General features: G+C 48.9%; 1 protein-coding gene across 1 annotated transcript in view; it reads left to right on the forward strand.

The window, feature by feature from the left end:
• SHANK3 (SH3 and multiple ankyrin repeat domains 3) overlaps positions 1–16,452 on the forward strand; it is a gene marked incomplete at both ends in the record, with an annotated part of 518,002 nt that overhangs the window by 174,249 nt on the left and 327,301 nt on the right. The window lies entirely within an intron of this gene.

Consider the following 16,452-nt stretch of genomic DNA (forward strand, 5'->3'; position numbering starts at 1 on the left):
GTAGGCTGAGGTGTAGTTGTAGACTGATGGGGAGCTTCACGTTCTGGTTTTGTTTCAGGAGAAGGTTGGGCTTCAGTTTGAGATGTGGAGCCAATCTCTGTTGGAACTTCAGGCTTGGGAAGAGGTTGGGTTTTGTGTTCAGTTGAGGTTTGGAGAGTGGATTGAGTTACAGATGCAAGTGGAGATGTCCCTTCAGTCTTCAGTGGAGATGGAGGCTGAGGTGGAGACTTGGATACTGGCTCAGATACAATTTCAATTTCAAGCAGAGGAGTGGCCTCGGGTTGTGCTGTGGATTCAGGCAGGACTTTGGCATGAGGGGAAGACGAAGGTGACAGGACCTGGGATGTTGTGTGAGTTGAGATTTCAGTCTTGGGTGAACTTGGAGATGAAGATTGAGGTGAGGTTTGGAGAGTGGATTGAGTTACAGATGCAAGTGGAGATGTCCCTTCAGTATTCAGTGGAGATGTAGGCCGAGGTGGAGACTTGGATACTGGCTCAGATACAATTTCAATTTCAAGCAGAGGAGTGGCCTCGGGTTGAGCTGTGGATTCAGGCAGGACTTTGGCATGAGGGGAAGACGAAGGTGACAGGACCTGGGATGTTGTGTGAGTTGAGATTTCAGTCTTGGGTGAACTTGGAGATGAAGGTTGAGGTGAGGTTTGGAGAGAGGATTGAGTTACAGATGCAAGTGGAGATGTCCCTTCAGTCTTCAGTGGAGATGGAGGCCAAGGTGGAGACTTGGATACTGGCTCAGATATGATTTCAATTTCAAGCAGAGGAGTGGCCTCGGGTTGACCTGTGGATTCAGGCAGGACTTTGGCATGAGGGGAAGACGAAGTTGACAGGACCTGGGATGTTGTGTGAGTTGAGATTTCAGTCTTGGGTGAAGTTGGAGGTGAAGCTTGCAGTGCAGATTGAATTATAGATTCAAGCAGAGAAGTGCCTTTCGCCTTTGATGGAGATGGAGGCCGAGGTGGAGACTTGGATACTGGCTCAGATACGATTTCAATTTCAAGCAGAGGAGTGGCCTCGGGTTGACCTGTGGATTCAGGCAGGACTTTGGCAGGAGGGGAAGAGGAAGTTGACAGGACCTGGGATGTTGTGTGAGTTGAGATTTCAGTCTTGGGTGAAGTTGGAGATGAACCTTGAGGTGAAGCTTGCAGTGCAGATTGAATTATAGATTCAAGCAGAGAAGTGCCTTTCGCCTTTGATGGAGATGGAGGCCGAGGTGGAGACTTGGATACTGGCTCAGATACGGTTTCAATTTCAAGCAGAGGAGTGGCCTCGGGTTGACCTGTGGATTCAGGCAGGACTTTGGCAGGAGGGGAAGACGAAGGTGACAGGACCTGCGATGTTGTGTGAGTTGGAGAAGAAGACGAAGGGTTAGCATGAGGTGAAGATGGAGCCTGGGTGCTTTGAAGTAGGACTTTGATTTCTAATGTGTTCGGAGATGCGGCATGAAGTTGGGTTGTGGGCTTAGATGGGGCTCCAGAGGTGGACTGGGACAGAGGTTGGGTTTTAGGCTGAGGTAGAGGTTGTGCAGTGGTTGGAGGCCAGTAAAGAACTAAAGGCTTTTTTCGGGAAGTGGTGTGCAATAGAGTTGGGGGTCCAGCTGGGGTTTTGGTGGCTCCGGGAGTTGAAGGGGAGCTGGTTGGGGAAGAGGTTGGGTGAGGAGTGGATTCACTCTGGAGTGAAACCTTGATGGTGGGGATGGGCCTGGGCGTGGGCGGGGGCTGAGGCATTGGGCCTGCCAACTGCTTTATCCACGGGTAGAAGTGTTGGGTGTCGGTGTAGACCCCTGGCTTGTGCGCTTTCCCGCAGCCCTGGCCCCAGCTCGTGATTCCAATGATCCAGAACGGTTGGGAGCTGTCTTCCTGGCACATGAGGGGGCCACCACTGTCTCCCTGGAAGAAAAACACAGGGAGAAGGAGGGGTGACGGTTGGTTAGGATGCAACCGAAGGAGGAAGCATAGGGTAAGCCTGATGGCCACCGTCTCCCTGGGCATCAAGGGGATAAAAGATGCAGCCTTTGGATGGACGCGAAAGATGTAGCTCATAATACAACTAGTCCTTGACTTACAACAGGTCCCTTAGTGGCCGTTCAAAGTTACAACGACACTGAAAAAAGCAACTGAGGGCCATTTTTCACACTTGCAGCCATTGCAGCCTCCCCGTGGTCATGTGATCAAAATCCAGACACTTGGCAGCTGTTTCACATTTATGATGGTCACAGTGCCCCGGGGTCATGCGAGGCCCTTTGGCCACAAGGAAAGTCAACAGGGAAGCCGGATTGAGTTAGCAATCGTGTGACTATCTTAACAACCGCAGCGATTCACTTAGCAACTGTGGCTAGAAAGGTTGCAAAATGGGACAAAAGAAAACTCTTCACTGTACAACAGAAATTTGGGGCTCCACTGTGGTCATAAATCAAGATCTCCCTGTGGGTGGAAACTCTACTGGTGCTGAAGGGAAGCATCAAGGACCGATGGCTGATTCCGAAGCACCAAAGTTGGGAAGGGTCTGCAAGATCATTGACATCCTCAAAGTGGGGATGCGGGCCCCTCCCCTTAGCCTGCCCATCACAGCGGACGCAATGATACTACTACCTAGCCTGAGAATTGCTGGATCTTGCCTCACCAATTCACAGCTGAATACCGATTTATCTAGTTCAGGGGTAGGTAACCTCGGCTCTTTTATGACTCGTGGACTTCAACTCCCAGAATTCCTGAGCCAGCATGGCTCAGCTTGGAAACCTCTCCCTTTCCCCTCAGCGTGGCTGGCTCGGGAGAAGGGCGGTATATAAAAACAAATAAATAAATAAATAAATAAATAAATAAATAAATAAATAAATAAATAAATTTTGGGAGTTGAAGTCCACGAGTCATAAAAGAGCCAAGGTTGCCTACCCCTGAATTCTAGTTTATACTCCAGAAACTGCAGAAACTGACAGAAAAGGTGGGACAGGGCTACATGCTGACATTCGGATAGCTCTCAATTTTGCTTTTGCAGTTTCCAGTTTTAAAAAGGGAAACCAGGATGCCTATGCAAATATATATATATAAATACAACCCCCCAAAACACATCCTAGATCTGACCAACCACTGCCTATCAAACAATACTTCATCTACAATGGACAAAGATACAAACAAATGGAAGGAGCACCCATGGGATCACCCCTTTCACCTGTCATCGCAAACCTCTACATGGAACACTTTGAAACCCTCGCTCTAGAAAAATCCAACCACAAACCCAAACTCTGGCTCAGATACGTAGATGACACCTTCGTAATCTGGCCACACGGCAAAGAAAAACTGGATGACTTCCTCACACACCTCAACAGCCTACACCCCAAAATACAATTCACCATGGAAACAGAAGCTAACAATCAACTTCCCTTCCTTGATGTCTTAGTCTACAAGAAATCCAACGGCTCCCTAGGACACACTATCTACCATAAAAAAACACACACAAACCGCTATCTGAATGCACTCTCACACCACCACCCAGCACAGATCAATGCCGTAGCCAAGACACTCATCTTCAGAACAAAACACCTAGCTGACGAACAACACCTAAAAACCGAACTACACACTCTCACTAATGTACTAACAGCCAATGGATTCCAAAGAAACACGATTACCAACTTAATCCGAAGAGAGACACCCACAAAAACCCAAGACAGAGAACAAGAAAATGGCAAAGCCCTCCTCCCATACTTAAAAGGGACCACAGACAGAATCAGCAAGATCCTCCAAAAACACAACATCATTCTGCACAGACAGAAAAATATCCACCATCCTAAGAAACCTAAGAAACCCCAAAGGCATAATTGGGTTAGAAAACCAAGGAGTATACGAAATCCCATGCACCACCTGCCCCACCACATACATCGGACAGACCAACAGAAGAATAAGGGCACGCATTGAAGAGCACAGGAACTCACTCAGAAAGGGAGAACAAACTTCGTCCCTGTTCCAACACTTTAAAGCCACGGGACATGAAATTGATTTTTAAAAAACCAAAAATATCGCCAAAATTGAACATTTTAACAACAGAATAATCAGAGAAGCCATTGAGATAGAAAAACGCCCCCACAGCATGAACAAACGAGATGATACCTCTCGCCTACCAGCCATTTGGAAACCCGCCTTGATTGACAGACGCCCAACCACCAAGAATGATACCAGACCCAAACTCATAACATCACATGACATCACCACCACACAACCATTCAAAAAGCAAATCTGAACCCACAACGATAATGACACACAACCACATAACAGAAACCTAACTACAGCTGCAACATTAGCCACTTTAAACCCCTCCAAACCACACAATAAGCAAACTGACACCCATTATAAAAACATGGCACCACCACAAACACGGAGCCGAACAAAAGCAGCACAACTCACCATTTCAGGTCTAAGGCTGGCAGCTGAGACCAGCCCATCCACTCAAAACACATCCAATCAGAACACAGCCCCCATTCAAAACACACTCCCACCCAATCAGAACACAGCTAACCCCCCACCCAATCAGAGCACACCTCCACCCACAGAACACACCCCCTCTGGCAGTTTAAAAAAGAGGAACAAACAGCCACTACCACACACTTCTCCCAGAAGAACGAAGCTGAAGCCACCAGCCTGAGGATGACGGATGAGATTTTGTCGAAACGTTGCTCTTATACCTTCAACTCTACGTGGGGAAAAACCCAAATGACCAAAGATCCACATACAAACACCCGCAAAAACCTCAGAAAACATATATATATATATATCTCAGAAGGGTATAGCTGACTGATGAAGACTAAAGAGTCAGAAATGCATTTCAGTTTCCCTTTAATTCTTTGTTAGTAATTTACACAAATATATGAACTGTCCGGTGTGACTACAGCCTGTTCGATGGCCTTCAAGATAGGCTGAAAACAGGAAATAAAGATTTGCCCCATGTTTGGGGCCTAGCAAGGTAATCTAAAAAGTTAACATTTGAAACATATCTTCCCTTGCAAAAAAAAGCTAACAGAGAGAGAGAGAGACCTTGTGGCTTAAGAGGCAAATAACACTGCCTAATATGCAATCAGCCCAGGTTCGAATCTCAGAAGGGTATAGCTGACTGATGAAGACTAAAGAGTCAGAAATGCATTTCAGTTTCCCTTTAATTCTTTGTTAGTAATTTACACAAATATATGAACTGTCCGGTGTGACTACACAACATGCAATATAGGAAAGGTGCATATAAAAAAAATAGGGAAATGCACACGGGTATATGCAGAAGGAGAAGGTAGAAGCAGGAGTGGCAGAACCTGGGGGTGGTGTTAAAAGAGGGACCAGCCTAGAATCACTACATCGCCACAAGTGGATGGAGTGCAACCAGCCTTGAATTCCATTGATTGTTATCTAACTCCTAGCAGGTGCTGACCGTTAGTTGAGAATAGCAGAATGTCAGAATTGGGAGGGACCTTGGAGGCCTTCTAGTCCAACCCCCTGCTCAAGCAGGAGACCCTATACTTCTTAAAAGCTTCCAGCAGGGCTTTTCAAAAGGCAACTGGACTTTCTTGGGTGGGAAGAACTGAAGGACTTCTCCAGAAGTGAAGAAGCTTCTTGGATGAGAAGTGAAACATTTTCAAGGGAAAAAAACCCAGGAAAGGCCAGTCGCCTTCTGGGAATAAAGCACCTTTGGGACAACCACGACGCAAATGATGGAGCATCTCCATAGTTATGTCGATCGTGGTTGAGTCCTGCTTTCGGAGGACCTGGTGCCTTCTTCAACCCGGTGCCCCACACTGGAGTTTCAATTGGGACGAACCGGGACTGAAGCTTGAACCCAGAAGGGCAGTGCAAGGAAAGGGGGTACAATGTATCCCCAGGCATCATTGTGGGGCACCACGTGCTTAGCAGATGGGGCATTGGATTTCAAGGTCCACCAAGGGGGTCTCCCATGGGGGGGGCTTACCTGGCAGATATCGGCTCCTCCTTCCTCGTAACCGGCACAGAGGGTGTGTTCCTCAATGGCCCCGTTGTACCAGCTGCTGCTGTTGCACTGAGCCACAGAGAAGCGGTTGACCCTCACCTCGTGCATGATGTCAGACACCTTTCTGGCTGCTGAAAGGAGAGGCAGCTGCTTAGGAGACTTAGCAGGCCCACCTTCCCCTTCCTCCCAGGGCGCTTGGGGGCTTTCAGCCAAGGGCCTTCTGGGGGAGAGCAGCAGGGCCTTGGCGGGGACCTCTGGGAGGGTTAAGGCCCAGCGTCCCCCAGGCTGTTCTAAGCAGCCCTGAAGGGGGGGAAGGAGAGGAGAAGAAAGGAAAGGAGAAGAATGGAGAGGGGAGGAGGGGGAGAGGAGGAGAGGACGGGGAGAGGAGAGGAGAAGAGGGGGAGGAGAGGGGAGGGAGGAAGGGGAGAGGAGTGGAGGGGGAGGAGAGTGGGTAGAGGGGAGAGGAGAGGAGAGGAGGGGAGAAGGAGGAGGGGAGGGGAGGGGAGGAGGGGGACGGGGAGGAGAGGGGGAGAGGGAAGAGGGGAGGAGGGAAGGGAAGGGAAGGGAAGGGAAGGGAAGGGAAGGGAAGAGAAGAGAAGAGAAGAGAAGAGAAGAGAAGAGAAGAGAAGAGAAGAGAAGAGAAGAGAAGAGAAGAGAAGAGAAGAGAAGAGAAGAGAAGAAGGACTGGCAGAACTCAAAGTGGTTCCAAGCATTAAACGACGGTGGTGGTGCTGGAGACAGTTATGACGATGCATAAGAGGCTGGCAAACTGCAAATAAATAAATTGCATTACGCTTATTTTCAGGAATGCATTTTTGCTCCAGAAAGATATAGCAGGCACGCAGCATCCGGGGAGCAAGGAAGCGTGGCTGTGCGTGAGGAGGCGCTGAGTGTGCCTTCTGTCCGCGCTCACTGTCACAGCTATTTAGGGACCCGGGAAGTCTCCCGTGGCAGCCACATTGTGGGTATAGACAACACTCCCTCTCAGACTTCTAGAGGAGTTCCAGACAGGGTTTCTGGGACACGAGGAGGTGGCCAGGCCCTGGGGGCGCAGAGGGCGGCTGGGGCATCTCACCCGTTTTTCCTAGGATGCCCCAGCCGCTGATGTAGCAGTGGTTCAGGAGAGAGACGGTGACGGTCATGTCAGGCAAGCAAGCCGGCTGGATGTAGTTGCTGCACTTCACGGGCTGGTCCAGCTCCATCAGAGCAATGTCACTGGTCTCCGTGGTCCTCTGGTAGTCCTCGTGGATCACTATTCGTTTGATGTAGCGCACGTGGACCTCGGAGCCCAGCGAAGAAAGCTTCCATGCGCCGATCACTGCACGCCAGTGCGGAAGGTCCCTGGCGAGAGAGACGGTGGGTCAGCCCTTTCCACCACACCAACAGCCGTGACCCCAAGGTGCTTTTCCGAAAGGCAACTGGACTTCCTTGTTTTTCCGTGAAGACATTTCCCTTCTCATCCGAGAAGCTTCTTCAGTTCTGACGGAATGGTGGAGGATTCCTTGTGGTAGTCATCTGGCCGTTAGTACTCTCTCCGACAGCCGTTGGGGGCACTTGGAGGCTTATCGGTGCCCTCAGCATCACCTGAATAGTGCAAATGAGTGTGGGATCCCCTTGGTGACTGCAAGAGGACCGCAAGGAATGGAAACCCTTCCACCCTCCATCATTCAGTCGGAACTGAAGAAGCTTCTTGGATGAGAAGTGAAGTGTCTTCAAGGAAAAACAAGAAAGTCCAGTGGCCTTTTTCAAAAGCACCTTTGGGACAAACAGGACCTGGAGGACTGAGGACCTCCGTAGACAACTAACAGCTTTGGCCAGTGGTGGGATTCAAATAGGTGAACGACCGGTTCTCTGTCTGGATGCCGCTTCCGGAAGTCCATTCTGGGCCTGGGCAACAAAAAATTAGCTACCGGTTGTGCCGAACTGGTGTGAACCGGCTGAATCCCACCACTGGCTTTGGCTCACCGTCACGCCTGCAACGGGAAACGGGAACAGCAATGAAAAGATTGATGCATCCAGCTATCCCCAGGATTTTCAGCTTGGGTTAACTACAGGTAGTCCTTGACTTACTTACAGTTCCCTTAGTAACCGTTCAAAGTTACAACAGCACTGAAAAAAGGGTGTTATGACCTTTTTCAGACTTACGACCGTTACAGCATCCCCGTGGTCACGTGATCAAAATCCAGCCACTTGGCAACCGGTTCGTATTTATGACGATGGTGGGACGGTCTCACCTTTTGTTCAAGAAGCAGTGGGCTGCAGTGAGAATCCACCGGCCTGAAACGAGGGACCCTCCGCAGCTGTGCTTGTGTCCTGTTATCGTGGGGAGCTGCAAGCTGACCACCCAAGGCCACGCCCCAGGATGGGCATCGGCTCCGCCCACCACCTGCTCACTTCGGCCATGTCCTGGCACTAAGGGGTGTCTTCCGCAAACACTGGAGGGGGAAACAAGCATTGGCTCCTGACTAGCAGCAGAACTGTGGCCATCACCCCACGTGCCCCCTCTCTGCAGCTAATAGCAACAGCCCGTAGACTTATATACCGCTTCACAGTGCTTTACAGCCCTTCTCTAAGTGGTTTACAGAGTCAGCCTTTTGCCCCCAACACTCTGGGCCCTCATTTTACCAACCTTGGAAGGATGGAAGGCTGACTCAACCTTTTAGCTGGTCAGGATCGAACTGCTGAACTGCTGGCAGTGGGCAGCCAGCAGAATTAGCCTGCAGTCCTGCATTCTAACCTCTGCGCCACCACACAGCTCTATAATCCTAGCCATGCTAGCCAAGATGGTGCTTGGCCCCTCACCCACACGCCCACCTTTCTTCTCCCGAGCACGTAATCTACTTGGGAGCCTTGCTCCAAGGGTTGCCTCTTGGAGCCCTTTCTGGATCGGGCCCATCCTCCTTTTTCCTTCTTCTCACTTACTTACTCGCAAGTATCAACTATGGTGTGAGTGGGCCAGACAGAAGCCAGGATCTGGAGTGGAAGGAGAATGCATCTCATCCTCTTGATAGCTCCAGATGCTCCTCCGATTCCCTCATTCTCCCAGCAGCCGTGATGTCACAAGTGCACGGAGCCCGGTTGTAGCCAATCAGCACCCAGGCAGTATGACCTCATACAGAATCCGCCAGCTCCAAGCAGCATTTGTCCCCTTCCAAATGCCTTGGCACATCTGGCCCAGATGATGATGGAGACTAAGCCGCGTCATTGGAGGAGTGGTCTGCATTTTGGGAGGTCCTCCTGAAAAGCACCCATCATTCCTGGTCCTCCGTCTGGGGGCCTTCCGGAGTCCAGGGACAGCAGGACAGGAAAGGTGGAGGGGTGAACGAAGGCAAATATGTGTGTCCCAGGATAATATTACAGGATCCAATCTGAATCAATCAACAGGACCAGAGGTCTACTCTTCCAAGCTTTTGGACTTGAGCTGGACTTGAGTTCCTGTGGAACTTCTCTCTACCGGAATATGTGCTTTGGGCTATTCTATGAGTCATATTTATGTAGTGCCCTCCTATTGGTTGATTGGTGTGTTGATGGCCACTGATTAGCTGTTGTTTCATGCTGCCAAGCTCTCGGCACTTGATAAGTACTTGATAAGCTGGTGGTAAATCAGCATCCCTGTTGGCTGACAAGGGAACCGTTTCCCAGGCTTCAATCACTTTCCTGTCTATTTTTGTAGCTGCCCAGCCAACAATTTTAGTAGCCGCAAAATTAAATGTATGTCCTTGTTTACTGAGAAAGGATGTTTGTTTGTTTGTTTGTTTGTTTGTTTGTTTGTTTGTTTATTGTTTAAGCATCGAAAGAGATCTAAAGAGGTCATGCAATCACTGACAAACAAATTATATATATATATATATATATATATATATATATATATATATATATATATATATATATATATATATATATATATATATTTCCAATTGCTAATAAAGAATTCAAATTGCTAATAATTTACACAAATAATGAGCTGTCATAAGTTGACTATATCCTGTGGATAAGCCTTGAGTCCTTGAGTCAGGCCAAAGCAGGAAAGAAAGAGTTAATTAGCAAGGTGCATTCAAAAAGCCTTGACAAATTCTTAACATATATATATATGTACGTTGCTCCTACACCTTCAATTCTACGCGGGGAAAAACCCGAATGACCAAAGATCCATATATAATAAATTAAATAATAAATTAAGATAAAACCATAATAAAACTAATGGACATAATGGAAAGCAATCAAAGAGAGAAGCAACCTAGAACTAAGGAGAAATTTCCTGACAGTGAGGGCAATCAACCAGTGGAATGGTTTCCCTTCAGAAGTTGTGGGTGCTCCAACACCAGAGACTTTTAAGAAGAGACCGGACATCCATTTGTCCAAAATGGTATAGGGTCTCCTGCTTGAACAGGGGGTTGAATAGAAGACCTCTAACTATTATTCTGTTATTAAAATCACCATAATATAGCAATTATATTACAGTGGGGTAGATGTTATAATTCGATACTCAAGGAAGAAAACCACCTAACTGCTTCTAGCGTGGCTGCGATGAAATCGTCCCAGGTGTCCTGAATGTCTCCTGAGGAGACACTAGAGCCAGGGGTAGGCAACCTTGGCTCTTTTATCACTCGTGGACTTCAACTCCCAGAATTCCTGAGCCAGCCATGCTGAGGGGAAAGGGAGAGGTTTCCATGGTGAACCATGCTGGCTCAGGAATTCTGGGAGTTGAAGTCCACGAGTCATAAAAGAGCCAAGGTTTGCCTACCCCTGGCCTAGGAAAACAGTGCTGTGGCTGACATTTCTCAAAACTTTAAACAGTATTCATAACCGGCCCTTCTGTTAACGCCATTTTTTAAAATTAAGTTAGCCCCAAAAAATCATCTTACGCAAAAAATTCTGATTTTCTTTCTCAGTAGATATCTCCACTCTCTGGACATGGTGGACAATTACTTTTCATTCCCAGCTACCCAATGCTAAGATATTGCTCGTGCCTGGTGAAACTTCTTAGTATTCCATGAAATAAATAAGACACATTTCTGGAAGGAAACATTTTATTTGGGGTGTGTTTCTACAGGAGAGCAGCTGCCAGAATTCATTGGAGTTCAGCCGACCAAGGTGACGGTGTGAAGCCGTGGGGGCTCTGATGAAGCTCTTCTCCTTCCAGAAACGGACCTCAGGCTGTTTGCCAGAACATTGGCTCCTGGTCCTTGGAACAGGCCGTTGGCACCCTACTCTGAAATAAGGTTTCCTAAGAAGCCTCTCTGGGCTCCGGAAGGAAGTTGGTAGCCATGTTCCTAAGCTGTCCGAAATTTAGCTGGTGTGTGGAGCTTGGGGCCAGGAGCTAGGGGCCAAGTCTCTTTCAGAGTTTATAAACGTGGCTACAGAAATCTGACAAATGATAAAAAGTGGTACAGAAATCTGATAAATGATTTAAAAAGTATGGGGCAAATGAAAAGTAGGATGCAGGTGGCCAAGAGTTCAGGAGCTGGGAGGTAGGGGTTAGCCCAGAAAAAGCCTGGCCATGGTTGCTTCATCTGGGCCACGATGGGATGGAAGTCCCCGCTTTCCTTAAAGAGGGCGCCTGTTCCAGGATTGAGGTTGACGCCACCGAAAATACGTGGTGTGCGGAACAGCAGTGTACTTTCTCCGGGGCAGCCTATAAATTATGCTAGGTCCCTTGCCCCAGCCTAGGAAGGCCGTGGTGGGAGTTGGCCACCGTGGTGTGATCCGAGGGAAGGTGAAAGGTGAGAATGTCCTCGGGGTTCCTGTGTACCAAGGCCAGGTGGTGCGTTTCACCGGCGGCCTCCACTTGCGTGTTGGAAGGCTATGCGTGTTCGCCTCTGGGAAGTACCCAACTAGCATCCCATTGACCGTCTTATAAATGGGGTCGAGGTAATACACTCCCGTGAACCGGCTTGGGGGCGGAGGGGGAGGGGTGCGGGGCGTGGTTGGTCTGAACGGAGGAGAGAGGCCAGAGGCGGGGGGGTTCGCCAGGATGTCCCTGATCCAGGCGAGGAAGGACTGGGTGGAAGTGAAGACTCCGGGGTCTTTGGCACTGGAGCAGCCGGTGCCCCAGCTGTTGAGACCGATCAGCCAGTAACGCTCAGTGTGGGGCGTCCTACACATCAGGGGTCCACCGCCGTCACCCTGCAGGAAGAGGGAGAGGAGAGATAACCAGGGGGCGGAGCGTCACTTCGTCGCTGGGCATGCACAACGGCAGAAGACTCAGCAATCACTTTTATGCCCTTTTGTAAATCCTTAGTAATCCCACAATGGATGAATGGCTGCCAAAGTTGATGGAGTTAGCAGAGAGGGCTAAACTGACCGCTTTGCTGTGATCCTCATTTCTGACCTCCTGTCAGCTTCCTCCTTGACTTTGTCGTCAGACGTCAGCAGTGAAGTTTGCAAATAGTGGGAGTCAGTTGCCAAGCTCACGATCCCAGGGATGCTAGGATGGCCGCAGCCACGAGGACCAGTCATAAGTCCCCTTGTTGTCTATGGCAGGGGTCCCCAACCCCCAGTCCATGGACCAGTACCGGGCCTCAGCATGCCAGCAACCAGTCTGCGCAAACAAGCAAAGCCCCATCTGTGGGATGCAGGCAGCACACAAAACCGCACCGTCTCTGGTCCACAGGAAAAACTTCTCTCCACGGAACCGGTCCCTGGTGCCCCAAAAGGTGTGGAAATTCTCAATCATCCAGGTGATGGTTGTCCCAGAGATGCTTTTTTCCAAAAGGCAACAGGACTTTCTTGGTTTTTGCTTGAAAATGTTTTGCTTCTCATCCAAGAAGCTTCTTCAGTTCTAGGTGAAGAACTAAGAACTGAAGTTAGAACTGAAGAAGCTTCTTACATGAGAAGTGAAATGTTTTCAAACAAAAACAACAACAACCCAGGTCTACTTGCCTTTTGGAAAAAGCATCTTTGGAAAAGTGCCCTTGCTCAGCACCGTTGTAACTTCTAATGACTGCCGAGCAAGTAGTCCTTAAAGGAGGACCATCTCTGTTTCTCTCTCTCTCTCTCTCTCTCTCTGGCGCCTCTCAAATCCTGGAGGAGGAGAGCGAGCCTGAACAGCAGTTCCAAGGGAAGGAGGCCTCTGCCCTTGGCACACTTACCCGGCAGCTGCCCTTTGTGGGATCATCGGACACGGCACACAGGTGTTCCTCTCTTATGAGCATCGAATACCGTTCAGAGCTGTTGCACTCACTTCTGGCCACCAGTGACACTTCGGCCTCTTGTAGGATGTCCGAATATTTGGCTCCCTCTGTGAGCAGAAGAGAAGGTTGTGTCACCCCACCGGTATCCAGTCCCTCACCAGAGACTCAGCAGACCTCTTGACCCCAGGCTTCAGGTGCAAACAGAAGGAATGAATATCAGAGATCCACTCTGGAAAGTCCCCCTGTTTGTATTGTGATTAAGTTCCCATAATGCCGTTGACCTTGTTATTGAATCAAATCCCTTACTGGCTTCACACTACGCACTGAATCCTAAACTAACAAGGTTGGGTTCGTGCAAGAAACTCACATCCCTCCCCAACCCTCTCCACAGTTTAAATTAACCAAGTTACCCTGCGCAACCATTTGACAGGGATGGTATAAGGCTCCTGCCTTGAGTAGGGGGCTGGACTAGAAGACCTCCGAGGTCCCTCCCAGGCTTAGGATTCTATTTCTAAGTTTAGAACGTGGTTGTGAATGGCACCACTAACTTTTGAAACTGTTTGGACAGCTTGGAAGTGCAGTCAGAGGGACGTAGTGTCCAGTCCTGTCCTTCAAAAGAATGCACTGGAACATCAAGCTCATCTCATCCCTATCTCTACAAGAGAAGCATTTCTTTAAAATATTATTTTGGGCTCACCGGGCTCTCTAGTTCAGCTTCCGCCAATCACTGAGCCTGATATAAAGATATGAACAAAGACATATCTTTAAGGAGATGCAACAAAGGTTCCTGAGGACAGGAGTGGCCAAACTCTGGGTCAACCGTAGGACAATGTTCTCCTTCCTGCATTCACTAGAGCCAGGGGTAGGCAACCTTGGCTCTTTGATAACTCGTGGACTTCAACTCCCAGAATTCCTGAGCCAGCACGGCTCAGCTTGGAAACCTCTCCCTTTCCCCTCAGCGTGGCTGGCTTATGAATTCTGGGAGTTGAAGTCCACAAGTCATAAAAGAGCCAAGGTTGCCTACCCCTGCACTAGACCAAGGATGCTGTCGGAGAGGACCCATTTTTCCTCCCCATTTTCCTTCCAATATTCCCATGCCCATCTTAGGACCCACAGCACCACATTGTTTTTGGTACTTCCTAAAACTATAGTGTGATGCCTTCAAGATCTCCTGACGCAATGGCTGGGTGTCTCTCAGACCTTTCTCCAAACGTGATGATGTGTTGTGGAACTGACCCCAGAGGGTACCTAAAGCCCCAGTTTTCATGAGGATAGGGATGGGGGTCAGGGGTTTATTATCGATTTAATTTTGGGGGCTCTCACTCTGCCTGATCGTGATGCCCCAGCCACAGATATAGCAGTGGGTGAGCGAGTCTATGTCCAGGTCCCCCTCTGGCAAGCAGGCGGGCTGGACATAATCGTTGCAAATGACGGGTTTGTCCATTTCTACCAAGGCAACGTTATTCAAGTGCTTGTCTTCGTCATAGTGAGCATGCTGCACCATCCTCTTGATGACCCGGTTCTGGGCATCAGGCCCAGGTTTGGAGCGCTGGGTTGCCCCAATCTGCAGCCTGAAGTACTCCACTTTAAGGTACCTGGGTAAGAGGGGAGACAGGAGATCACGTTACATAAGGCAAGGTCAACTTTTAAGAGGTCCATTGATGTCTTGGAACGGGAAGGCAATAATGGCCAGGATCCTGACCTCAGTTCCCACACTAGCCCTTGCAGTTTAGGGACTTGGGATGCCAAAGGGGAAGGAGGAGGAAGAGTGGAGAATTTGGGGCCCAGTTAAAAGAATGGATCCTTCCTCCTTATCTGAGGAAAACAGCAAGCATCTACCTGGCATGGGGGTCATGTAGCCTCTCATTCATTACCTGCTCGACGAAAGGAGCCTTGAAGGAAGTCTCCTTCCTAAGATTATTTCTTATGCTGAGGGGAGTGGGCGACAAGTGCGAGAAAGCCCCCAGACTCAAGAGAAATCAAAGAGTCTCAAAACCCACCCACCCACCACCAGCAAATCAAGCAAATGGTGGTGAGTCTAGGATGAAAGGCCAAAGAGCACACCGTGAAAAGACATCTGCTAGAAGACCTCCAAGGTCCAACATATTATTCTACGTTCTAGCTGAAGTGGGACCTTCTGGAGGTATCTCCAGACTTCTGTGGGTTTCTTTTCTCTAGAAATTTGCATGTTTCTAACACTTCTTTCTTTTGGGGAGACCCCTTAAGGCATTTTGAATGGAATCTGGACTGTAGCTGGAAGCATGCAACTTTCTAGAGATGGTCAGACTCCAATAACCATGCTTCTAGTGCGGAATGCTTAAAATGGCAACATCCAGAGATCAAGCTTGATAACCATGCTTCTAGTGCTGAAGTAACTTGGAATTGTGGCGTCCAGAGATCAAGTGAAATGGAGAGAATGGAATAGATTAGGTCTCTCCTTGATAAGATGGTTGACACAGTACAATTTCTCTTAACGGTCAACTGGGCCAGTCTGGAAGAAGTCAAAGCCAAGAAGGTGCAAATTAAATCCAAGAGATAAAAAGAGCCATCAACTCTTCCCCCCTCCAGTATGACAGCTTCTCAACAAGAAGCTTCTCAACCATGGCAATCAGAAGATACATGGATTCAACTCCCAGAATTCCCCAGCTAGTATGTCTGTGGAGGTTCTCAGTCATCCAGGTGACGGTTGTCCCAAAGGTGCTTTTTCACGAGACACTGGACTTCCTTTTTTCTCTCTGAAGACATCTTGCTTCTCATCCAAGAAGCTTCTTCAGCTCCATTCCCCACCATCCAGTCAAAGCTAAAGAAGCTTCTTGGATGAGAAGCAAAATGTCTTCAGAGAGAAAGAAGAAAGTCCAGTTGCCTCATGAAAAAGCACCTGTGGGACCCCAAACTAGTATGACAACTTCTGAAGAAAAAAACTTCTCAAACTTGGCAACCTGAAGAAAAATGGACTTCCCAGCCAGCCTGGCTAGCTGGGGAATTCTGGGAATTGAAGTCCACACATGTTCAAGGTGCTACAGTTGAGAAACAACTACCTAGAGCAGGGGTCTTCAAACATGGCCCTTTTATGACTCGTGGACTTCAACTCCCAGCATTCCTCAGTCAGGCACGCGTGCCTGGCTAAGGAATTCTGGGAAGTGAAGTCCATGAGTCATAAAAGGGCCAAGTTGGAAGACCCCTACTTGTGAACTTCAACTCCCAGAATTCCTCAGCCAGCGTGCCTGGCTGAGGAATTCTGGGAGTTGAAGTCTACAAGTCATAAAAGGGCCAAGTTGGAAGACTCCTACTTGTGGACTTCAACTCCCAGAATTCCTCAGCCAGCGTGCCTGGCTGAGGAATTCTG

This window comes from Vipera berus, assembly GCF_964194415.1.
Source record: "Vipera berus genome assembly, chromosome: 6".
NCBI lineage: Eukaryota > Metazoa > Chordata > Lepidosauria > Squamata > Viperidae > Vipera > Vipera berus.